The sequence below is a fragment of the Symphalangus syndactylus genome, chromosome 21 (assembly GCF_028878055.3).
Source record: "Symphalangus syndactylus isolate Jambi chromosome 21, NHGRI_mSymSyn1-v2.1_pri, whole genome shotgun sequence".
In the NCBI taxonomy this organism is placed as follows: domain Eukaryota; kingdom Metazoa; phylum Chordata; class Mammalia; order Primates; family Hylobatidae; genus Symphalangus; species Symphalangus syndactylus.
This window is the reverse complement of record NC_072443.2, coordinates 60,799,107-60,825,745: the sequence shown is the minus strand read 5'-3', so window position 1 is coordinate 60,825,745 and position 26,639 is coordinate 60,799,107. Positions and strand designations below refer to the sequence as shown.

Sequence of the window (26,639 nt, the reverse complement as noted above, 5' to 3'; positions counted from 1 at the left end):
ACCACTTCATCATTCTGGGCTTCAGTTTCTTTATTTGTAACATGGAGAAATAATGTTAGGTAGGGTTAGGGTGATCATTAAATTAGTTAATATTTAGTCAGTTCTTTTACCTTTGGAATTTGCATGGTATTCAGTAAGTGCCATTACGTGTTTGTTAAAAGAAAAATACTGTGTCTAGTTAGCCAAAAATATTTCAAGCAATCAAAAATATGAGCTTAAATGACAAAAGGAACATTTAGAAAATGTGACCACTCTCGAAGTGCTTAAAGGAATAAGACAACTTGGGTTTTTTTAATTATTATTATTATTATTTGTGTTTAATGGTAGTTTATTTTCTGTTACCATTTGTGACTTTAAGGAACCCAATCATCACAAATTGATTAAGAGTGGACTCTATTGGCCGGGCGCGGTGGCTCACGCTTGTAATCCCAGCACTTTGGGAGGCCGAGGCGGGCGAATCACGAGGTCAGGAGATCAAGACCACGGTGAAACTCCGTCTCTACAAAAAAAAAAATACAAAAAATTAGCCGGGCGTGGTGGCCGGCGCCTGTAGTCCCAGCTACTCGGAGAGGCTGAGGCAGGAGAATGGCGTGAACCCGGGAGGCGGAGCTTACAGTGAGCCGAGATCGCGCCACTGCACTCTAGCCTGGGCGGCAGAGCGAGACTCCGTCTCAAAAAAAAAAAAAAAAAGAGTGGACTCTATTAAATTGAGTCTGGATGAATGTCCTTTAGCAAAGTCTCTTTTCACTGTAACCTAAAATTCCCTGCATGACCAGCCAACACAAAGGTACGTCTCTTTCCCAGAAGTTTCAAGCAACTGCTCAATCTGCTCACTCCTTTAGGAGAATACACCTTGAAGGGTGACAATTACAGTGGGCTGGAGGTGCCAACAACTGCTTCCTGATGATAATACAGAAAAGCCATTAGAAGGTCCAGTGCTGTTGACCTTAGGCATTGACCTGCATGTAGAAACTGCCAACTGCTTGACTGTTAGAAGAATGTAAATATTTAATGAGTGATGCTTTGTGAAAGTCTCTATCACCAGAGGTTCAGAGATCAAAAAAAGAATTTATTTTCAGAAAATAGTTCTATCTTCCCATGGAGGGTGTGTGGGTGGCTTTTCCTTTGACCATCATGCTAGAGAGGACAAGGATAGACACAGATGGGACAGGAGAGGAAGGGAGCCTGAGATGTTCAGGAAATTAGATGCTCTAGGCTTATTTTAGTCGCCCCATTTTGCAAATATGTGTCACGAAATGCTGTAGTACTTAATGAAGTTAATTAAATGTAATTTGAAGACAAGTTTCTCCTCTCTAGTGGTGACACAGCTCCTGCCAACAATTTAGGTTATCAACATAATGTGAAGACTAAATTGGCCCTAACTGATGAAATTGAAGAATTGGGATGTTACTCAAATGCCAGGTGTCAATAAAAGTTTAAATTGGACAGCACAGTGGCTCCAAGTCAGACTGTGTATGCTTACAAGTTAGGGAGAAATAGGCGGATTTCAGAAAAAGGTCAGCCTTGGCATAGAAGGATCTGCCTCATCTTGGGGGAGTGAAGCGAAGGCCAAAACCAAGACATTCCAGGCCTATATACTAAACTGTAGAATGTAACAGTTGATTTTTCGAACAAAATGCAAACTTTAGAGGTGACTTCAAAAGCTGTAGAGGGGACGGTCCTGCAAGGATAGTTGTCAACTGCCCTGTTTTCCTCATGTCTTCTGAGGAAGAGCAGTGAACGTGGAAGTATCCAGAGATCTATTTTGAAGGAAGCAAATCTACTTACGGCTAGATTCAGTGTGGGGTGCTTACTGAAGGTAGATTTAAAGAAACCAGTGGAATGCCCATCTGATAAAGAAGTTGGGACAAGGAAGGCTTATTGAAGCTTTGTGTTTTGTCAACAGTCCCACAACCTTTTGTGCCTTCTATTCTAAGTAGACCTTCCTCAGTAGTCATCGGATCTGGCCTTAATTCGGCATGATGACTGAGAGAACTCTTGGCAAAATAATTCTGCAGTCCAATGACGTTTTTCTTAAAATTCTGCCTTTGCCTTATTTTAGAAGTGACAGCCTGTGAACTGAAAATAGACCAAAAATCCTGACCACTCCTTAGACTTTCTTCACCAAGTCTAACTGTCCACGTGCTTACTTGCCTGGCCTCTGGGGAACGCTGAGTATTCACCAATCGTATGAATAATTAGAAGATAAGAAAGATGGTTAAGACTCATTAGCAGTGTTTCAGGACTGAAAGAAACATTATCTGAACAAAAATTTTGCTCCCAGCATTGCCAGATTTAGCAAATAAAACTATAAATAATGTTTTAGTGTAAAATATGCACTATTTGGGGCACACCTACACTAAAAATTCATCCATTGTTTATCTGGAATTTCCACTATTTTATCTGGCAAAGAAAATAAGAATTTTATCTATTTGCTCAACTAAATACAATTTATGTTGGGGACAGAGAGTTATGTTTTAGGATTTTAGAAAGATTAAATATTAAGTGAATGTCTCGATGAATTATGACTTATAGCCATAGCTATATTACTTTCAGAAAGAAAGCTACACTGAGGAGAGTGAAATGAGAAGAACAGCAGTCCTCATTTTATATTTGAAGCAGTCTTAATTTATAGTTACACCATACCAGGCAGTGAGGCACTTGAGCCCAGAACCAATATTATATATGTGGTATAGATAAATACATGTGTGGCTTTATCTCCAAAATGACTTTTATATGCTGGTGGAGATGTGGCATGTGTTACTTTTCTCTTCATTTTTATGTCTGGTTATAGAGTATAGAAATTGCTTTAAAATGACCCAAATTATAAACTACCGTTAGCAACTCTTGTTTGGGAGCACCAAACTCCATCTTCTTGCCTGTTATGCTAGAGCAGCCTTGTCTAGAATTTCAGTAGTGTACCTCTTTTTCCCAGTGGTAGAGCAGACCCTGGTGATGGTAAAAACCACAATTACTTTTGCACCAACCTAACTAATATTCTTGCCACGGGAGAGTGGGGAGAAAAGCCTGTCATAGAGGAGGGGGTGAATAATTAATTTCCAGGGTGTCATAGTCTTAGCCCAACACAGATTTTCATCTCCTCCTTTTTATACTGTAGAAACGGGATGCATTTCCCACCCCACATGAATTCATACCTATTTTTATAGACTGTAATATCTCCCTAGTTGAACATAACTACCAGGGATATGGGAATGATTGGAACTTGGCAAACATCAGTGAAATGGCAGACTCCTTATAATGACATTTGTTTGAAATGAGGAGCTACACATTACATTCCAAAGTGACCAAATCTCAATTTAGCAATAACCGTAAACGTATGCTGTGGAGAGTCGAGAATTTCATGGGCTCAGAAGTAAGCCATCCTTGTTTTAGGAATTATGATGAAGCCAGTGGTTTCCATGGCTACCATTTGCACTAATTGTGATACATTAGTAGCAACAAGAATTAGATGTCTCAAGTCATTTAGTTAATTAAACACAAACGTGGACCCTGCCAAAAGAATTATGGATGAAATTAGCATCTACCAGAATGCACCTGTAAAATGTGACTTGCATTAGTCCTGTCAGCTGGGGGAGGGGACGCACGATGGTGTTGAAATGCTTGTGTGTTCTAAACATGTCTTTCCTACCCATATCCAGTTACAGAACTACTTTATAATTTATTTTTAAGATGCATCCTCAAATGAAATACAATAGCACTGATCAAAGCGACATGTTTTTTTGTTGCTGCTATGACCAGTAAAATATATGAAATTTCACATGGAGGGAGGTGGTAGCTCACAGCAATTACAGAAAATGATGAAACAACAGAGTTGCCACTAACACACTGAGATCCTGAAAATAGGAGTTTATAATGGAAAAAGCTGACACAGGCATAACCATGGCAGCCAGCTATGTTTTGACATCATTGAAAGCCTGGTGGGCTTTACATCAAGAGTAGCAAGAATACGATAGATTGGATTGAGATACATGAAGATGGGGTTGTTAAATTCTACTTGTGAATCTGGGCAAATGCTAGAACAACAACTCTATCCTCATCAGACTTTATAAGTGTACGTCTACATCCATTATCTCTCAGCATTCGCAGTCCTGGGAAAAAAGATGTCACGGGCTCAATTTTTCAGATGGCAGAGCTGAGACTTGGAAAGGCAAAATGATTTACCCAAATCGCCATGCCAGGGCTATTCCTGTCCCAAAAGCTGCGGACCAGAGTTTGTAAAGAGCCAGGGGTTGATGTTAGATGTGTCAGTTTGTTCAGTCATTCAACAAACTTTTGCATTAAGCACCCACTCTGTGGTAGGCACATGGGATAAAAAGGCGAGCAAAACTCCAGTCTTGAGCCTTCCCTTCATATTGTCTCTATGTTGTGATGCCTTTTCTTTCAAAATGCAACAGACTGCCTTGGCTGTGAACAAATCTGCTTTCAGTGTTCAAACATTTTACGGATATCAGTTGGATGCATTATCATGTGGGAAGGCTACAATGATGAGTGAAATAGACATGGCCCTCATTTCAAGAAGCTATGGTCAGATGGGGGAGACAGCTGTTCTTTATATAATCCCACAAATAGAAAATTGCAACTGTGTTAAGTGCCATAAAGGAGAGGCATGTGACACTGTGGAGTAGAGAATACTTTGAAGCAGGGATGGAGCTGAAATCCCAAAGAAGGCTTAGCCAAGGTTCAGGAAGGGAGGCAGAACCTGTAGGTGGTTGCAGGAACTGGTTAAACAGTATGTGTAAGGCTGCCTTGGTGTCTGACACTGGAACTTGAAGCCCACAAGTCAGCCAGTGAAGTTTAGAAGAGGGATGTAAAGTGAAAGAGACCATGGACAAACCAGAGTCCATGAGGGCAGACTGAAACCCGTGTCCGTGTTATTTCCTCTGACCTTGATGGTATGTCATGGTGCTAACCACACACCCTGTTGCCTGTAAGTCAAAGAAGCTGAAGGAGGTTCCAGGGGAAAGTGGGGGATTGTAGGCCCAGAAGATAAGGTAACTATGAGCATTAACTAAGAAATGGTGAATGCTTCACTCCTGCTCTCCAAATGCCATGTAGCAGTCTTTCTTGTGATCTACCTTAACTGGAAACATCCAGGAAAGGGAAATCTGGGAAATATAATTCAGCCTAGCTAAGATGACATGTTATAAAGGCACACACGAGAAGCAGAGGTAATGACTTGTTCAAGACTCTGTCCTGAAGGATGATGTGCAGCCATGGAAGGAATGAAGGAGACCAGTCTGCAGAATTAAAGGGGACGGAGACTGAAGGATGATGTGCAGCCATGGAGGGAATGAAGGAGACCAGTGTGCAGAATTAAAGAGGGACAGAGACTTCTGGTCCTCATAAGTAGTTTCTTCTACCAATCCAATGTCCCTCCATTGAAGATTTTGGAGATGAACTCTGCTTCGTGTATCTTAAATTTTTTAACTGCAAACAAAATACTGCAATTTATTCAGTTGCTGTCTTAGAATCCCTCTAGCAAAATTTTCATAAAGCTAGGCCAAAGTGAAATTGAATCAGAACTCATGTAAGCTGAATGGCACCAAATTCACGTTTACTGAATGCACCCAATGAAGCAATGAAGTTTGACACTGTGACCAGTGAGTCTGTCTGATGAGCTCAACCTGCTCACTTGGCTGACTACAGATCAGGCCAACCATCTGTCTTGAAGCATCTCCTACACCCAGGACGTGCATGGGAGGGGACACCAAGCATGACATGGGAGTTCAGCCTTCAAGGTGTTAGTTATCAACTTGCCAGCATAATCAGATGTGTACTAGTGAAACTATTACACACAGTACAGTATCTATGATAGAATAACATACATAATCCACAAGTCCCAATAGAACTGAGGGTTCTACAAGACGGACAGGAGTTTATTCTACAGAGAAAAGAAGGGGAAACCTTATGACCTAGAAGGGCAATGTACAAAATTTCCTAGGTGGGTATCTGCAGCTCCAGTCAGGAACCTGGCTAGCATTCCGGAGAGTAGAGCCTGTTGACTTTTCAAAGTGTCATATGGTACAGTGGATGAGCATCTGTGGCCTAGTTTATCAGACTGAGCTTAGAATCTTGGCACAAGTCACTAAAACCCTTTGAACTTAGGCCCTCTATGTTATAGAGGAACTAATTCCTATCTGATAAGGTTGTCTTGAGAATTAGATATAAAAATTAACCAAAGTCAATAGTCTTAGAGGTTTCATTCAAAATATGATGTAGAAGGTAAGCTGATGACTGTTACGAAGAAAAATAAACCAGGTTGGAGGATCAGAGTGGGGTGGTTACAGTTTCATACACGGAGTTGGGAAGGCCTCTCCAAAAAGATGCTATCTTAGCATGAGGGATGCCATGTGGACATCAGGGGTTAAGGATTTGAAGTAGGATTCTACAGAGAAAACCATAATTGCACCTCTAACATACTGAGAAACTCCAAAACTACAGGTCATTTACATTTGACTTTGCGTTAACTACATAATTAATTATACATAGATATAAATAATCAATTACCTGATAATACAGGAATTTCCAGTACTTTTACAAAACCCATATACTGCTTCCAGGATGCACAACACTTCCCAGACACTACAAAATTGTAATGTAATGGCACATGCTAGAACAGATTATGAATTCTACAAATTTAGTTATCATAATTTTCTGTCATAACTCTGATAAAATCTACCATCTCTGAGTTGTTATGAAAATTTAATAATATATGGGAAGTGCCTAAATCAGGGTATGAAGCATGTTAGGGGTTCAATAAACATTAGTTTATCTTAGAAATCTTACTGTAGGTGAGCTTAGTGTTAATCTCCTGGCTTCTGGCTGTTCCTCTGTGTCTTTTCAAAGGTTAGACATTACCTGGTTGGAAACATGAGGAGGATTTGAGCAGGAAAGGAAAGCAAAGCTTTAGAAAGAGCTGTTTACACATATCAAGCATTCTTGGAGGAGGCTGCATTTGAGAGTCATCTCCAAAAATAAGTGAGAGTTGGGAGAGGGGCACTGTTGGCAGTGAGAGGGTAAGAAGTGATAGCAATGCTAATGTGCTTCCAGAACTTGGCCAGGTCTCAGCAGCCGCGTTGGTATTTGAACCCAAGACTTCTCACCTCCAGGAAAATGAAGAGGCAATATTCACACTATGCAATGACTGCTTAGCTGTGTATCACAATTGGCCCCTTAGATCGCTGGCAATGGAATCAAGGAAAGAAACTCTTTAGAAGCCTCTGGTAGCTGTCATATTGTACTGAGGCCAGCAATGCGGTGGTGCATTTGGAATGTTGAGGCCAGTGCATGCAAAGGGCCTTTGAAAGCAGTAACAAACAAGATTCGCTTGTGGAAGCAGGAATGGGAAGAATTTAAAGTTCACAGTCTAGAGGGCAAGAAAAAAATGGTGAAATGCTAACAAAAAGCAAGCAACTCGTACAGGCGATATATTTTTTTAATGAAAAAATTTTACAAGCCCTTATACACTATTTGCTTATTGCATAGATGGGAAAATTGAGTCTCAGAAGTGGTTTGCTAAGAATTGCCCAACTCATGAGGTCAAAAAACAGGGACATTGGCTGGGCATGGTGGCACCCATCTGTAATCCTAGCTACGTGGGAGGCTGAGGCAGGAGGATCCTTTGAGGCCAGGAATTGGAAGCTGCAGTAAGCTGTGATGGTGCTATTGCCTTCCAGCCTGGATGACAGAGCAAGACCTGCCTCTAAAATAAATAAATTTTAAAAAGAATCAGTGACAGAAAAATATTCCCTGTCTGCTTCTGCTCTGACTTCTGCACAGCCTGGCTTTATAGGTGCAGGTTGCAGTGATGATGAGATATCCAAGTAGAAATGTATCATGTGCAATTCAAAGGTAGGACTTCTAAAGAGAGGCAATGGCTGGAGAACGGCATTTGTATCAAGGCATTTTGCTGAAGATACCAGCAAAGGGAGAAAGTACAGAAAAGGGTGAGAAAGGACTCAGAGTTAAAAGAGAACAACCATTGAGCTAAGAAAGGAGAAAACATTCAAGTTACAGATTGTCCTTATAGCTGAGAAAGGAACTGTTTCAAAAACGGGAAGCATGTTCTTAGGCATCAGAGAGCCATTTTTCTGGGAGAGGGGGAGCTGTTTTAGCACATTAGTATGTCCAGAGGCCAGACTGCAAAAGGTAAAGACAGTATATCAGGAACTGGTTCCTGCAGGCAGCACTTCCTACTCTGAGGGTCATCCAGGCTGAGCCCTCGTTCCTCCCTCCCAGAACCTCACTTTGACAATGTGGCTCACTAATTGCTACTGGGTAGAAGCTAGCCCTTCTAGAAATAGCAGTTCTATGGAGTAAGTAGATACGTTAAACTTTCTAACATGAAAGGTCAGAAGGCAACTAGAGTTACTCGGTCACAGGCTGGACAATTCTCTGTAGGCTCTGAAATCACCATGCGGGCATCCTCTGTAAAGACTGTATTCATTTGCTAGGGCTACTGTGGCAAAATACCACAAACTGGGTGGCGTAAACAACAGAAATGTATTGTCTCACAGTTCTGGAGGCTGGAAGTCTGAAATTCAGGTGTCAGCAGGGTTGGCTCCTTCTGAGAGCTGTGAAAAAGAGCATGTGCCATGCCTCTGCCAAGCTGCAGACAGCAATGCTTGGTGTTTCTTATGAAAAGCATGACTCTAACATCTGCCATCACATAGTGGTGATCCTTGTGTATGTGTCCAGATTTTTCCTTTGCATAAGGATACTAGCCATATTGGATTAGAGGCCCAGCCTAATCATCTCATTTTAACCAATTGCATATTCAATGGCCCTATTTATAAATAAGGTCACATTCTGTAGCACGAGGGCTTAGGACTTTAAAATATGAATTTGGGGCAACACAATTCAACCCATAAAAAAGATCAAATATTTTGTCATGTCAAGGCCGAACATTATTAATGTTTGCAATAGCCCAGGTCCGAAAGCCTACATGAGCACCTCTTTTTATTGTCATTTTCTGGAAACATTTACATAATGACTATATTGCCTTCTTTTGGCCACCTTAAAAGGGCTAATTGTTGGGTAGAAAAGAAATATCACTGGACTGAAGCCTTAATTCAGCCATAATCAGGCTGTTGAGCTTTGGGTCTCAGCTTCCACATCTATACACTGGAAATTCTTCCTTCCAACTCAAAGTATTACGGTCCACACCAAATAAAATGCAAACAGAGATTGGAAGAGCTATAAAGCAATGTGATTTTTGAGTTTACAAATACAAAAACAAGAAGAAACTTTGTGATTTTTATTTCTCCTCTTATTGATCAGCACATGTTCGAGATCATGCTCATGCCTTAGGTGGCAAATTAATCTAAAAAATGTTACCTGGAGTACAAATTAGCACTGTATCTTTCTGCAGATGTAGAACAGAGATCATGTCCCCTGTTCCAGAGGTTCTCGTTAGCTTATTAAAGTTAGAAATTTTCAGAAATAATGATTCTTATATGAAATAGTAACATTTCATATTCCTAGAAAATGGTAAGAAATTTTCCTTTGTAGTTGCAGAAAGGTCAGCATGACAGACATTCGCATGGTATTAAAACCACAAACTCTCAACTAGCCAGAGTTTTCAAGCTTATTGTAGTTCACTGGAAAACACTTGAACTTGAATCTCAAAGTATATTTTCCTTGTTATATTAGTTTGCTAGGGCTGCCTTCACAAAGTATTATGAACTGGGTGGTGGAAACAACAGAAATTTATTTGCTCACAGTTCTGGAAGCTAGAAGTCTGGGATCTAGGTGTTAGCAGAATTGGTTTCTTCTGAGGCTTCTCTCCTTGGCTTGCAGATGGCTGCCTCCACCTGTGTTTTTACATGGTCTTTCTCCTGTGTGTATCTGTATCCAAATTTCTTTTTATAAGGCTACCAGTTATATTAGATGAGGGCCCATCCTTGTGATTTTAATTCAGTTACCTTTTAAAAATTTTAGTCACCAAATACAATGGCATTCTGGTGAGGTACTAAGGGTTAGGACTTCAACATATGAATTGTGTGAGAGACATATCAGCCTGGGACACTCCATCCCCTGCCACCCGTGCAAACTGATGCCCCTTTCCTCTTCACAGACAAAATAATTTACCATTTACTTTGAACTTCAAAGCACAGCTCTCAAAATCTTTAAAAAACCTGAGGCATTTTTTCTTAGAAATAAAGATATTTAGAGTCTTCTTTTCTTCCACTTAAAATAGGTAGCACACACTTTAATTATCTTATTAATAGTAGCTAATTGATTTGACACACTTTTCCTGAGGGCCTACTATGTGCCCAGCCTGGGGAATGCAGCACTGTCCTCAGGTAAAATCTTTGTTCTAACAAACAGCCTTCGTTATATTTCACAGCTTGCCCAGGTCACTACTTCAGAAAGAACTGGAACCATTTCTCATTCATCTCTATATCCTCAGTGCCTGGAACTTACTTAGCAATCATTGCAAACTAGTCTCCTGCCTTCTCTCAATTACATATTTAAAACTATTTTGGATGTAAATATTTCAATGTATTGAGAGAAAGAACATGTTGAACTGTGAGTCCTGGTTCTATATTATATTGCCAACATCATCACTTATCTTTGTTTCTTCATTGTAAAATAATATGATTTGGGCCAGAGATCCCTAAGGTTACTTCCAATTCAAAAATTATATGTCTAACTCAGGTTTGAGAGTCCAAAAAGCCTTCCTAGATGAGGAGGCATTTGAGAGTCATCTCCGAGAATAGGTGAGAGGGTTGAGAGAGGGGCACTGTTTGCAGTGGAAGGATAAGAAGTGATAGCAATGCTAGTGAGCTCCCAGCACTTGGCCCAGGTCTCAGCAGCCGTATTGGTATTTGAACATAAGACTGCTCATCTCCAGGAAAATGCAGCGGTAACACTGCACAATGACTGCTTAGCTGTGTGTCACAATTGGCCCTGTAGATCACTGGCCTTGGGTGGCACTCATTATTTTTGTTCACTCTCTACTGCTGTCCTGGTTAGAGTAGGCATGAGGATACATATTGCAAATCTCTACCTACCCCATCCTCAAACTTTGCAATAATCCAGAAAAGGCACAATAATTCTAATAGCCTAACAGGTAATATTATTTATGAAGGCTCTGTTAAAAAAAGGAGATAACTTGACTGCTACAGCTTAAAATGCGTGGGCTTTGGGATAGCTGTATTCATCATTTAATATTGGGTTTTCCTGATAAGTTAAATTGCCCAAGAAAACGATCATATACATGAGATTTTACTGTAATAGACAGTACTATATAACCAAAGCAAAGAGGTAGGTAGAGTTGTATATTAGTCAACTCAGGCTGACATAGCAAAATATCACAGACTGGATGGCTTTAACAGTAGGCATTTTTTTTTCTTACACTTTTGGAGGCTGGAAGCTCAAAATGAGGATGCCAGCAGGGTTGCTTTCTTCTGGTGAGGACTCTCCTCCTGGCTTGCAAATAGCTGCCTTCTCCCTGTGTCCTCACATGACCTTTCCCCAGTGCAGAAAGAGAGAGCATTCTGGTATCTCCTCCTTTTCTTATATGGACACCAGCCATATTGGATCAGGGCCCTACCCTTTTGACCCCATTTATCCCCTTATAGGCTCTATGTTCAAATATACTTGCATTGGGGGTTAGGGCTGCCTCATACAAATGGTATGGGGACAACTTCATCCATAGCAATTTGATACAAAGCTTTAAGCACTGCCTTATGCTAGGTATCATATGCACCAGGTAGCCAGAGCTTGCCATCTAAAATCTAACACAGTATCTTAAAAGCAAGCACAATTCTGAACATATAACCAAGTTTCTTAATTTTGTTTCAAAGATAAGAAACTTGTTTTACATTCCAAGGTTTTTTAAATCTCTCAGCCTAGTACATTTAAAAATAGATTTGAAACCCAGGAAATTAGCACCTTCGATTTATTCCCAGAACAGATAGCTAATAAGTAGGGAAAATTAAAATTTTTCAGCCAGCTTGCTTTCGTGTTTTGTAACACATACCACTTTGGCTTTGGAGTAGTTTGAATTAATCACTAGGCTCTCTTCAGAGTTGGAAACGAGGTGGTATTTAAAGCAAGTTACATTGTTAGTAAAATCCGACACCTAAAATTTAGCCTGAGGCTCTCAGCCATACATAAGTTTGATACTCTGCATATATTTTTTATTAAAGCTTCAGATGACAAGAATGATTTCCCAGCTCAAGGTTAAATAATTTGGGCTGGGGATGGTGGTGGTGGTTGGGTACTCACGAAAGAAGGCCCCCTTAGGAGACAGACTACAGGATAGAAGAAGAATTTCTACCCATTCTATTAAGCTAAGGAATCTTCCCTGAGTTATCTGATTAGACGCAAACAAGCATGACAAAAGAATCATCCCAGCTGTCACAGTATTTTCAACACCTGGCAACAATGTTGTGCAAATGTACAAATGACTGTGATTGTCAATTCAGGTGTCAGTGGTGACGTGTATCTGTTGAGCTCAACCCCTACATTGCCGTCCCTGCCAGACGCACCTCTTCCTTGGTCAGAGGAAAGATAACAAGGGGAAAGGGACTGCTACTACCCCAGAAGGTTTTCTCTCACTTGGGCTTTTGGAAATCACTTGCAATGGGGAAGACAGGTTTGGCTTGTCCAGAGGACCCATTAGAAGGTGACGTCATCCTGCCTCTGTTTCCCATGAGAGCATTTAACGTTATCAGCAAAGCCAAGTAATCTCTTTATCAGAGGAAAGCATGACACTGTCTCAAAAACAGTTAAGCATGTGACACACTTCCCTAGATCATGGACAAATGGATTTGGCAGAAAACAGTTGACCCCCAGGAAGTATGTACAAAGTGAGCATTAGTCAGCATTCAGAGGCATTTGGTGAATGTTACATAGTTTAAATTCGTGTCTGGTAATCTGCATTGCTGTTAAGTGTTAAGCCCAATGAATACAGGATGAATTTTTTGAATGATGATGTGACCTTTTTAAAAGTGCCAACTATAATTATCACTGTAACCCTCGGATGTTAACAAAAGAAAATTACTGTGAAGCCATTACTTCAGTCCTCTCTGGATCTGTATTCTGATTCCTAGCAGACTGCTTGCCAAACACTCTGGCCGCAGGGTCAGAGAACATTTGTCATTTCAGCTGTGGGGACCAGACAGCAGTTGTACAATCACCCTTCCAGTGACACTGCTGCTCCAGACCACCAGTGGGCAGTCAGCCAGCTGGGCTCTTTGTACTTTCTCTCTATGCCCTGCAGTTTCACTTTAAGGGAAGCCTGTTTCTGCTGCAAATCTTTGTAAAAGATAAAGATTCCAACAGAGGGACACTTGGTGCCTCAGGTAGAAGTAGCCTGGCAGTGGGGAGTATGCAGGAGCTGCACAGAAGGATGTTTATTTCAACAGAGACCACCACAGGGGAATGGAAGCCATGGTGGACTCTAAGGCCCCTAGAGATCCTTGAGATGTTAAGGATGTTACTTACTTTATTTTTCCTCCTTTATCCCATTCACTCATTCATTCAGTAGATTCTTTTCTAGGTTCTGGAACCATGCTGTTTAAGGAAGCAGTGAAGAGATACCTGCCTTCATGAAGCTTTAAGTATAATGGTGGAAGTGGTAGAATAAAAAAGACTTTTTCAACTTTTGCACTATTGACATTTTGCTCCAGATAATTCATGGGAGGGAAGGAGAACCGTCCTGTGCATTGTAGGATATATAACAACATCCCAGGTCTTTACCCACTAGATGCTGGTAGCAACCCCCGTTTCCCGGGTGTGGCAACTAAAAATGCCTCCAGGCTTTGCCAAATGTTCCTCAGGGTGAGAATAGGGTCAAAATTACCCTGGGTTGAGCTAGGCTGTAATACAGAGAAACTAACAAACAGAATGTGTGTGTCTCTGTGTGTATCTGTAACTTATAACAAGTATCACTAGGGAAACAAGAAAATAGGTGAGAGAGAGTCAGAGAATGGAACTAATATACATTAGATGGTTAGAAATAATCTCTTTAAGGGGATGATATTTAAAAGGAGGCCTAAGGGAAGATAACGGAATATAGGAGTGTTCCAGAACAAAGAAAGGACAGTGCACAGGCCCTGAAGGAGGACAGAGTTTGATCCACTCAGGACTGTAATGCAGGCCTGTGTAAGTGGAGGTGCTAGAGGCAGGTGAAGGTCCTATCATGCAGGGCCTTAGAAACTGTGATAGGGAGTGTGGATTTTATCATAAGTATCATGGGAAGGTACTGGACAATTTCAAGCAAGAAAGATACGTGACTTGATTTACATTTCCCCCGTGGTATAGAGAATATATTGGCGAGAATGGAATGGAGTGGGCATGAGCAGCCATTATTATTCTCAGTCTCTTGTGTGATGGTGCTTTGCATGTTTGCATATGTACTAAGAACCCTTAGGGGAACACAAAAAGTAAAGGAATAAAGGATAATGTTGAAGAGCCCTATCAATATGGGGAAATTAACGTGCAGCAAAATCTAATCTTAAATACCATTATTTAAAAGGAAATGCTGATGATACAAAATCAAAGTGGCAAAGTGATAAGAGCCATCTGAATATTGCTTTGGGGCTGTTTTCCAATCTGTAAAATGAAGATCAAAATAGAATGTATTACACATGGATTAATGAAGACTGAGATAATTGAGTGAAGCCTTATTGTAATGATGGGAGCAAATCCCTAAAAAGGGAGTTATGAATATAGTTATTTTAATTGTTTTTATCCATAACAATAGCATAAACTTCTTAATGTAAATATCACGTTTTACTTCCTATATGTCTTCCTGAGCACTGTCATCCTACAATCTATTTCCCAGCTTGCATTTTGCAATGAAAATTTGCATTTAATTATTTTAAACATTAAAAAAAGATTTAAGTGCATCTTTAAAATGTAGTCATAAAGCAAAGAATCCCTTCAATGGAATAATTTTACTTCTTAATATAATGTATGGTGTTGATAGCCAGTTTTAAAGAACCATAAAAGAAAACACGATTATATTTTTGATAGAAACAGAATCTAAATGAAATGTGTCCGACGCAGTCATTGATCCACAAATATGGACTGATGCTTACTATGAAGAAGGTACATATTTGCTGCTGGGATGTAATGGGTATAAAACTCTAAAAATGGCCTGGGCCAGTGCAAGGGTAGAGGAGGCATATCCTTATAATCATCACAGGACGAAAACGTGAATTTGTGGCCAGGTGCTGCCAAGTGTTACTGAAGACATTTTGCTAATAATGGTAGACACTCCTAAGGCACTTATCATGTGCCAGGAACTAGTCATGATACTCATTCCATGCTCATAATGAGGTAGGTATTATTATCCTCACTTTATAGTGATGAAACTGAGGAACTAGAGAAGTTTAGTAACTTGTCCCAAAACACATAGCTAGCAAGTGATGGAGCCAGAGTTTGAAATTAGGAACTTTATTTTCCAGAGTCTGGACCTTAATCATTAACATACACTGCTGCAAAAGAGGAAAATAGGAATGAGACGAACAAACTGGGACTGTAAGAAGCCCAGTGGGGCTGGTGTGCATAGCAGGGTATGTGTGGACAAGCAGGGGTATTTAGGAGGAGGGAAGAATTAAACAGGAATTAGGGTAGCCCTAAATACTGAAGCGCTTCTATCCTCCACTACTCCTGCAGCTTCTAATTCCAAGCCAAACTGGTTCCATTTTGTCTGCTATGAACAATAGCCTATTAGAAGATAATAACAAAAATTTCCAAAGTGATCATTGATGTTCCTTCCCTGCAATGCATTACTGTTAATTTCTTTGTATGTAATGTCTGATTTGTCAACAAGACCCGTTCAAGCTGATCTTTTAATTTTTTTCTTCTTTGATTACTTCTCATTTTCATTAACTTAATTACATCCCAACAAATAGGGATTTTTCTTAATTAGCAGCATTCTAATCCTTGACCTTGGGGTGTACAAATAACAACAGACATTGTTCAGCAGTTTAAGAGGAAATATCCCAATGTGTCTTCTGTGTTATGCTTGCTTTTTGTTCACAAGATGCTTCTATTAATTTAGTATTCAAAAAGCATTGTAGATCTCATTTCATCTGGAATAAAATCTCATATGTGGAAATCCTAACACTGTGCTTAGCACATGGTATTTCGCCCAAATGTCCATTTCCTGCTTCCCTTCTTTACATGCTCAGAATTATGCTTGGATGACTTGGCTGATAAAGTAATTCAAACGTGAGTTTGAACTCAGAACAGTATAACTAATATTATCCTAGTAAAGTTAGCTAAAGCAAGTAGTTTGCCAAAACTCCTCATCTATTTACCCTGACCAACTGCTTGTTGATCAACTAAATTGTCACATATCATCTCATTCTTTTCTAACTCAATTAGGAGCCTATTTCTTGAACAAACAGCAACAAAAACATTGACAAGTGTTTTTCCCATTGCAAACTGAAAGCATATACCATTAAACACATTGTCAAATTTCCACTAAGTGTTAAATGATGGAAATCCAACTTTGCACTTTTTTTTCCAAAAAAAAAAAAAAAAAAAAGATCGGGCTTGGTGGCTCACGCCTGTAACCCCAGCACTTTGGGAGGCTGAGGCGGGTGGATCACGAGATCAAGGAGATCAGGAGATCAAGACTGTCCTAGCTAACATGGTGAAACCCCATCTGTACTAAAAATACAAAAAATTAGCCGGGCATGGTGGCATGCACCTGTAGTCCAAGCTACTCGGGAGGCTGAGGCAGGAGAATGGCGTGAACCCAGGAGGCGGAGCTTGCAGTGAGCCGAGATCATGCCACTGCACTCCAGCCTGGGAGACAGAGCAAGACTCTGTCTCAAAAAAAAAAAAAAAAAAGAAAAAGAGAAAAGAAATCCGCAAATCTTTCAAGGCTATGGTACTTTGGCCAGATTTTGAATATTTTACTCACAAAAGCCAATAGAAGATATAAAGGCTTTCTCAAAGATCATCAGATAATGATACCAAAAACCTATTCTTACATATGGACAGGTGGTATTAACCACAGGGGTACATAGATCAGCACTGCCTGATAGAATTTTCTGTAATGACGGAAATGTTCTGTGAATTGCCCCATGTAGCAGCCCTAGCCTCATATAGGTATTGAGCACTTGAAGTGAGATTGGTGGGGCTGAAGAATGAGGTACTTAATTTTAATCAATTTAAATTTAAACTTAAAACAGCAACATGTGGCTAATGGCTGCCATCTGGAACAGCACAGCTATAAATAGTTTCCTGGAATAAAAGTAAGGGGAAGAAATGAGGAACTTCTAACTTTAAGTCAATAACTACCAGAGAGTAGATGGGACTTTGAAAAATCTCAAAAAGTGCATTTGGAAGATGAACGTGGATTAAATCTCTCCTATGACTAAAGAACACTTAGGCTGAAGTCAAGCAGAACTTGAGGGATGTTCAACACTGTGTCCATTTCATTAAGAACTGTGAAGCATGGAGTTGTCAAACCAACCTAACTCCTTAATAAAATGACATATTTAATTAACTGTTCAAGATGTTGCCATCATTCTTGTTTAAGATGACATTTACCATTTGTCCACTGAAAGCTATAGTCTGCTCTGCTGCCTTTGCATGTAGTCTCTTCAGTAGATAATTACTTCAGCCCTTGCTGGGAGTTGTTCCACTGATCTGAGGCCCGCAGTCCTCTATCAAACACTTCTCTGAGCCAAAGCCAAAGTGGCTGCAAATCTTTTTCTTAATTTTATTTTTTAGGGACATGCTCTTGCTGTGTTGCCCAGGCTAGAGTGCAGTGGCACAATCATAGTTCACTGCAACCTCAAACTTGGGGACTCAAGCGATCTTCCTGCCTCACCTTCCTGAGTATCTGGGACTACAGACATATGCCACCACAAACAGCTAACTTTTTAGAATATTTTGTACAGATAGGGTCTCACTATGTTGCCCAGGCTTGTCTCAGACTCCTGGCCTCAAGCAATCCTCCTGCCTCAGCCTCCAAAAAAACTGAGATTACAGGTGTGCACCATTGCAACTGGCTGTTTCAAATCTTTACAAGCTAATTTACTTTGCTTCAAAAAAGCACATCTAAATTATTAATCACTTTGAAAATATGTTATATTATCAAAACTAGCCAATTTTAGAACAGAAATTTCTTTAAAGTAGGTTTATGGTGAATTCTACCTAGAGGTTGTTCATTTTGATGCATGCTTATCTTTTACCTAAACTGTGTCCACTAGGCTAACTTCTACTCATTCTTCAAGATTTAACTTGAGCCTCAATTTCTTTGTAATGTCTTCGCTTACCCCACTTCCCAGTTCTCAGGCTTTCCCTGAATCATTGTAAGATAATGGAGACGCAGCAATGACTGTTCTTGTTATCTTCCCCAACCGGACTAAATGAAGACAGGGCCTCTGTCCTATTTATTTTCCTGAGCATCTAATGGTGCCTGGACACACACTGTCATTGTTTGAAAAATGAGTACATATTCACTCTAAAGTTACAAGAACATTTGTTGAGAATAATTCCATGAGAACATGGTAGAAAAATTCCAAGGGTCACATAATAAGGAGAGTTCTATTAGTCTACATCAGGAAAGTGACTTGGGAGATAGACCATGCAGGTTCCTATAAATCTTATTCAAGAATTTTTATTTTAAAAATGTAATTGATCATTGGCATTCAAGACAGAAATGTTCAGATGCTTTAGAGAATCCTCTGACCACAGGCACTTCTGTAGTGTGAAATTCTTCCCCATAAAGCAAGTGGGTGTAGATGCAGAGATAACCCTAGGGTTGTAGTGTTTTGAGTGCTGGGTAAAAGCTCAGCTCATGCCCTAACTGATCATGCCCAAAACTCTCAGTGCCCAAGATTCAATGTTGCATGGTGGCAAAATGACAAGCCCCGTCTCATGTTGCCCACCTGTCAGGGTTACTGGCAAATTATAAAAACACCAGGCATTCTGTTTAGTGACATCAGTGGTTTCCATACGATGCAATTATTTCCTCAAAAAGCACACCCTGAAATGGTCTTCCCTCTTTATTATGGAAATAGCCTTTAACTTCGTGGTCATGGCATGAGAATACTCCAGATGATTTGAGGCATTCTAAATGTTTGCCCCATTTTTTAAAAGAGTAGTTGGTAGAAATGCATGGGGAGATGTTGCAATTAGGAAGAAGAAAATTTGCAGACATGTCCCCTTTATTTTTTATTTACTTATTTAATTTTAGAGACAAAGTCTCATACTGTCACCCAGGCTAGAGTGCAGTAGCACAATCATAGCTCACTATAACCTTAAATTCCTGGGGTCAAATGATCCCCCCTTGTTGGCCTCACAAAGTGTTGGGACTTTAGACATAAGCCACCATGCTCACTTTAAACAGCATCCAAACTCCTGAAAGATGTGTATTAGAAGGTGGCTTGATCATATGTTTCCTTACAAAAGAATGAATCACGTCAAGCCAGCCATTGAGGTCAAAAGAACAAATGACGTTTTTGTTGTTGTCATTCAGGACGGATCACAATTCTGAGATGCCAGGGACAACCCTCTATTAAAAAATCCATCAGACACGAAGCCTTCCTAAATTTCCAGAAGAAATCAATGGAAAAATAAAATTTGGTTTACAGAAATTCTCTCCAACATGGCTTTGCAGGAGCCTATCGCCTGTTAGGTAAAGAGGAGGCACATCTGTTTGAAACATGATTTGGAGTCATTTTACACAAACACACCTACCTGGGGACATGCTCATGGCAGACCACTGGCTGTAGTGACAGGTTGGTCAACCTGAACAATGGTGTTGCCCTGTCACTGAGTCATGTGAACTCGATGCAAGAATGACAGCAACAGCTAGTGCAATATTAGCAGTGAAATGCAAAGACACAGACTGGCAGGCTGTGTTTCTGAGCAGCCTCTCCCACAGGAACCTCTTCGGCATTCTTTAGTCACAGGCAGCAGTCACAGAATCTGATCTGACAATTCTGACATCCATTTCAGCAGACTCAGTAAGCTGTGTTTGCCCACAACAGGAACGGCAGTGTCCAGGTACTGAGTATTCCCTTGAGCAAAGTTCTATAATTTCTATAATTTCTCTCTGGCATATCCAAGAGAATTGAGACACCAGATAAGAATCCAGGAGAAAGAAAATCTTCCTGGGTTATGAGTTCAACAATTACCTACTTCTTCCTCATTTATTTCCACACTTCCTTTAATAGGCCCACGGTGTTTGAGGGGAGGGTAAGGTCAAGTTCCAGAATCATAAATTAATCTTTGCAAAGATTAATCTGTCTTTGAAATGTCCTGGGAATGCATCCAATGATGAAAGTAGAAGCTCCATAACATATAAGGACTGCATCATTATAAAACAGAATACCCACTATTCAATTTTACTCCGTAATTTACAGTTTGCAATGCATTTTGACATCAATTAATTTACTTGATACTCAAAATAACTCTCTAAGGAAGACATCAGTATCCCCTTTTATGAAAAAGGAAGCTAAATCATTGACTGTAAAAGATTGCTCAAGATCCAGTTTGATGATAATAAAAGTGGGATGCCCACTAAGGTCTCCACATTCCTACTGTCAGTCACACCCACTCACCCTAATACAACAACGCCTTCCTGTAAGATCACCTCTTTTGTTTCTGAATGAAAAATGTATCTAGTGTTTGGATATGTCCGTATTTTTTCTGAAATTGGCATGCTGTTGCCATGAGTTTGGGCTGTTGCCATAATCCAAATGGAAGGCCATTTCAGGGTATGCTCTTAGAAGAAACATTTGCATTGCTCTGAAGAGTTTTAAAGATGGTCATAATATCAACAGGGATCAAAGCACAAGGAAGACAATGTGGAAACAAAGACACCACTATTGTGTGCTCCCTGCATTAGTTGTATCTAAAGGCTCAGTCAAGGATTGGAAGTCAAGAGAAATCAAGGGGAAGAGAGAGCTAATGATTTGGCAGAACCTCCCAAAAGCTTTCAGTCTCAGCTTCTCAGCTTTGTCAGCTGTTGAATATGTGTCCAAAATGTGCTTGTCTTCCCAGGTTTTCCTCTAATTTGGGATGTCCAACACCCTCTCATAGACCTGTTATTATTTTCCATTGAATTTCCTAATCTGCTGACCCCCTCTTGACAGCCAAACTTAAAACCTTCCACCTCTGTCTCCCTCACTTCCAACATCCAGACAACTCCAAGACAACCCTACATGGTGTGTATTAAATGTGTTACATCTCCCCATTTCTCCACTATCATTCGATATGTCCAGCACCAATTTTGCTTCTTTAGAAACTCCAGCACCTCTCTAGAGTTTAATACATTTCTGTCACTCCCCTCTCTCTCTGTATCTGTGGACACAGTGTGGCCAGACCCATCTTGCCCAAACACAGCTGCAACCACACTTCTCCCTTACCCAAAAACATTTACTGGCTCCCATTTACCTGATGATCTAAGTGTAATTAATTCCCCAAGCTGCCCTTCCATCTCTCCCATTAATATATTGCAAGTATTTCCTTTCACAACTGCCCTGAAAGTGCAAGGCTTACAGAGTTATTGACCCTTCGGTGAACACTCTCTAGTTTGTTTTCTTTCTTCCCATAGATCTGTTCTTTATTAAGTGTTATTCACTCTTCAAGGCCTATTTTAATATTATCACTTATTTAAGTCTTCAGAACTTTCCCTAAAATTTCTCCTTCCTTTAAACTCCTACTACCTTTTTAAATTAGTGATGTATGATTATGATGTAAATTAGTGATATGTAGCATCACTAATGAAAAATACATGTAATATATGTATGCAGTATACATATATTTTATTTTTATATATGTCATAAAGCAGTGAAATGTACAAGTCTTAAATGTGTTTGGGATACATTTTGACAAATGTGTACACTTATGTAACTGTTGCCCATAACAAGATATAGATTTCCATCACTCAGAAAGTTTTTTATGTCCCTTTCTAGTCAGGACCCATCTTCAGATAACTATTATTCCAATTTGATCATCACAGATTAGTTCTGTTTGTGCTTGAACATCATATGAATGAAATCATACAGTATATACTCTTTTGTGTCTGTGTAATTATACTCAATTTATTTTTTGAGATTCAATCTTGTCATAATATATATATATATATATATATATATATACAGCCCTGTACTCCTGAAATGCTTTGTTTCCACATTTTATAAGACATCCTTGCCTAACAAATGACCTCTTTTGGGCAAGGTTCCACACCAATTTATCTTCCTGTCCCCCACAATGCACTACACAGGGTTTTACATACAGTTGATGACCAACGTATCTTGGGCAAATGATCAATTTCATTCTTAGCTCACTAGATGACTTCAGCTAAAAAGATCACATGGAAGCAAGATAGCATGATCTGTGTAAAACTACATGCTACTCAGAGAGATGTTCTATAGCAATGAGGGTTTATTGAGCAAGTGAAGAGAAAGACAGTGCAATATCTATGGCACTTTACATTCTGTGAGAATTAATAGCAAAGGCTCAGTGCCTTGTGTGATGAAATTCTGCATTTTGACATGCCACATGCCTGGAATTGGTTACCATGCTCTGAATTCTGTGGATTTTATAAGCACAAATTTTAAACTAAAATGTCAAAAATTCTACTTGTTCTCCAATAATAATGGAATGTGATCCATGTTGAAAATTTAAAATCTGAATGATGCCAGTCAAGCATATAGAAGGAAAATATATTCCATTTTCTCTTTGAGTTTGTGTGTAAAGAGAATCTAAGTCTGAGAAATACTATTTATAGCAATAGCTATAGCCTGGTACTTTAAGCTTGTAAAGTCTTAGAACTGAGTGGCAATCTAATGGGACTTGAAAACCTATAAAAGTCATGAAAATGATGTGAAGCTTTCTGGAGTGATATCATCTGCATTTTTGGGTAAAGGACAAATTGCTTTGTCTCCTAACTGAAGTCAAGACTATATAATGCAATGTCAAGACCTCTGACTTTCAACTAAGCCATGACAATGACTAACCACTAGATATGTCTGCCTCTGACAGCTGTTTTGTCCATTCACAAACCACTCAGTAGAGGAGTCATAATTATAGAGCAACTGTTAAAGAGTAAAGTTTTAGAGCCCGGAAGTTTCCACTTTATCTCTCTGGTGATTATTGTTAAGATGGTTGTTGACTCAATCTAAACTGAATAAATTAATCATTAACCAATTTAGTCAGTGAAAGGAAAAATTTCCTAGTGATTGTTTGCAAATGAAGCAGTAAACTCAGTTTCTTCCTACTTCTTCCAAAAACTCTGACTCCAGAAATCTCTAGAACTTTTTACTTCTGGAATGTTACTTTCTGACCCTCTGCCATTGTAGTAATAAGTTATCTGAAATTTAATTTTGAGACCAATTATCTGCTGGAACTAAAAGGAAAAGATAAAATAGGAATTACAGACAGGAAGAAGAACTGACAATATATTATTCAAATGTGTCCTGGGTTTAATCCAAATTCGTATTATATAACAAACTAAGAAGCAGGTGAAGAATAAAACCATGGAATATTTAGAAGCACTTGTGGCTGAATATTATCTGATCTTGCTATAGAGAAGGACTTTCTAGGGCAGTGGTTTTTAACCCTGGTGGCACAATAGCATCACTTTGGGAACATTTGAAAATCTTGATACCCATGTAGGACACCAAATTAATCAAATTGGGATGTCCAGGGGAGGAGAGAATGGGGAGAATCCAAGCATCAATGGTTTTCAAAGCTCCCAGATGATTCCAATGTACAGCCAAGGCTAATAATTATTGATCTTAAAAGCAAAAGAAGAGATAATAAAGAAAATAATGCCCAATGATGTGACTACATAACAACATGAAATTCTGATAAACATTACAAACAAAACGAAAACAGGGACAATACTGGAAATACATACAAAAGACAAGGACTTAATGTCTAATACATAAGAAATCCATATAAATTCTTAAGATCACATTTTCTACATTGTCATTTTGTTTTGTTTTGGTATTTTCTATGAGCTCACACTCTCCTACCACGTTTACTTTGAAATCAAGATGGGGAAAACAGTCATTAAAAAAAAATAAACATATTCCAGACAGTTCAGTGTGTACATCCATTGTACCACCTATTTCCTACTGCGTAGCTTTTCTGCATCTAAAAGTCCTTATAAAATAAGGCTATGTACCAAAATAACCACATCTAGTGAACTGTTAACAAGGAACTTAACCCAAGGCTTGCTTTTCTGACTTTAGTGTACATAGAAATTATCTGGGAGTCTTGGTAAATGTACATTTTTGCCTAGGAATCTATATTCCTAGCAAACTTCCAGGAGCTACCAACATACCTTGTCCTGGGACTACATTTTGAGTAGCAAATACTTAGTCAACTTTCAAAACTTTAGAGAGGGGTAGAGTTTGTATTTGCCTTTGATTTTCCTAAGAACCTCAAAAAAAAAGTGGTAGAGGGAGAGGTAAGACATAATTTAGACATGCATATTGTGCACTCTCATCGACAAAATATTTCAACTATTCTCAATCTCATACAAATGAAATATTGATGGTTAAAATCTGGTGTTTTGGGTGGGTTCCTGCTTTCATCATGCATTGTCTAGAAAATGAAATACTTAAATTGCTTTTGTAAAAGACATTTGGTCAAGTAAGTCTAAATACAGTGGCCACCAGGAAAGAAATAAGATCATAGGACTGTATTAACCATGCAAATTCCATGCATGCTCTAAATAAGGCTGTGCTTACCAATATAAGTTAAGTATCAAAGTACTTTTGGGGTAATCCAGGCCAACAGCTCAGTCTCACTTGAATTTATTAGTTGGAGAACTCAATTAAACAATCACGTATTAACTGGCATGTTGATCCTCATAGCCAAACATAATGCAAATTACAAGGTAGACATTCAGTAAATATTTGATGAATAAATGAGAAAAATCTGTTTCTCATGTATAAGAACATGAAAATAAATGAGCACATGGTATGCACTCATTTTATAGATCATGAATGGATCTACGGTCCCTAACAATTATTATCCACAAGCAGAGAACACAGAACTCTGTAAGTGCCCAAATACTTGATGATTCAGTACTGAGACAGGCTAGTTTAGTAAGAGAATCAAGGAGATTCCCAAGTCTCCTGAGTCCTTAGGATGAGGCTTCTTGCAGTTTGTCACAGACTGCAAGGATTTTAATCACATGACGTTCTGGGTGATTGTTCAACATGCAGATCCCTATACCTCATACTTGGGATTTCAGCATCCAATTCAAGTCATTCTCTTTGAGAGCCACTGTCAGAGACAGAAGCCTGGTACCAGAGCTCTGGCTTCAATTTCTCCTTCTGCCATTTATTGGCTGCATGATCTTAAGCATATTTCTTACACTTTCTGAGAATTGGTTGCAACTTCAGTATCCACAAGGGCTAGGCAGGGAGCCCAGTGAAAAACAAACAAACAAAAAAAACAAAACAGGGCACTCATTGGCGATAGGGCACAGTGGGATTCTGGAAAACTGAAGTACTCATGCCCTGCTTTAAAAGAGTCATTGCTCTAAAATAAAGGTGGCCAGGCCTTGAGAATTCTAAAGAGAAGTTGGAAATCCAGAGTTTTACATAAAAAGTTGAGACTTTAAAATGCTAGTCATTTATCCACAATTTTTAAAACACTATGCATATTGTTGTATAGGTCAGAAGCTGTCCACGGGCCAACAGGTTAGGGACTCTATCTTAAATCTTTGCTTTTTATTTCTTTTAACTTTCAAATGAGGCTAATAACACCTACCATACAGGATTGTGTGGCAGGGGTCAGAGACAATGTCAGTAAAAAGCACTTTATAAATCATCAAGCATCCAAATAAGAGGTTATTAATATCATTATCATCATCAGAATTATTGTCCCACAGTGCCTAAGTGTTTTACATGTGGAGGAGGAGAGAAAGGAGGATATTTCTTTCTAAAACCCATTTACCCATTCACAGTAGAAGCAGTATGTTCTTTCCCTTAACATGTCTTTTGTATATGAGATATGAATAATGGTTATCTAAGGGGCTGGGCCATTCCATGGTCTTGCTTTTCTACATGTGGTTTTGAAGAGCAAATAATCAGATTGTGTATGTATGTGTGTGCACCATATATATATATATATATATATATGCACACACACACACCATATATAAAATATGTACATATTTTATATATACATATATATTTACCTTGTCATTTATCCACAATTTTTAAAACACTGTGCATATTGTTGTGTGTGTATATATATATATGTATGTACATATATATGTATATATATGTGTGTGTCTATATATATATACACATATATATATATGGCATGATTTAAAGTGTGTGATTAACAAGATGCCAAAAGAACACAAAAAAGAATGGAGAGGAAGGTGTGGACATGCACAAACATATTTCTGCAACCACAGACCTTCTGATAATATAATTTGCAGAAACAGTTAGCTTTAACAGCACAGGCCTAATTCCTCAGTTATCTCCTGGTTGCCATTTGATGTATATTATGTTAGAGAGTAACATGATTTTTCTTTGTTCTGTCAAGTTACTTAAATAATTCAATTCCCTCCCAGATAAGTTCTTAGAATATTAAAAGATGCAGAAAATAAGGAAAAAATGTTATTCCTCAATCTTTATTCCTCACCATGCTGAAGACTG

The 26,639-nt window shown here is 39.1% G+C and overlaps 1 protein-coding gene and 1 long non-coding RNA gene across 7 annotated transcripts in view; one reads left to right on the top strand and one right to left on the bottom strand.

Moving 5' to 3' along the window:
* Positions 1-26,639, bottom strand: part of LOC129471619 (uncharacterized) — a 273,569-nt gene that overhangs the window by 7,684 nt on the left and 239,246 nt on the right. The gene's annotated exons all lie outside the window — the stretch shown is intronic.
* GRM7 (glutamate metabotropic receptor 7) overlaps positions 1-26,639 on the top strand; it is an 879,282-nt gene that overhangs the window by 756,121 nt on the left and 96,522 nt on the right. The gene's annotated exons all lie outside the window — the stretch shown is intronic.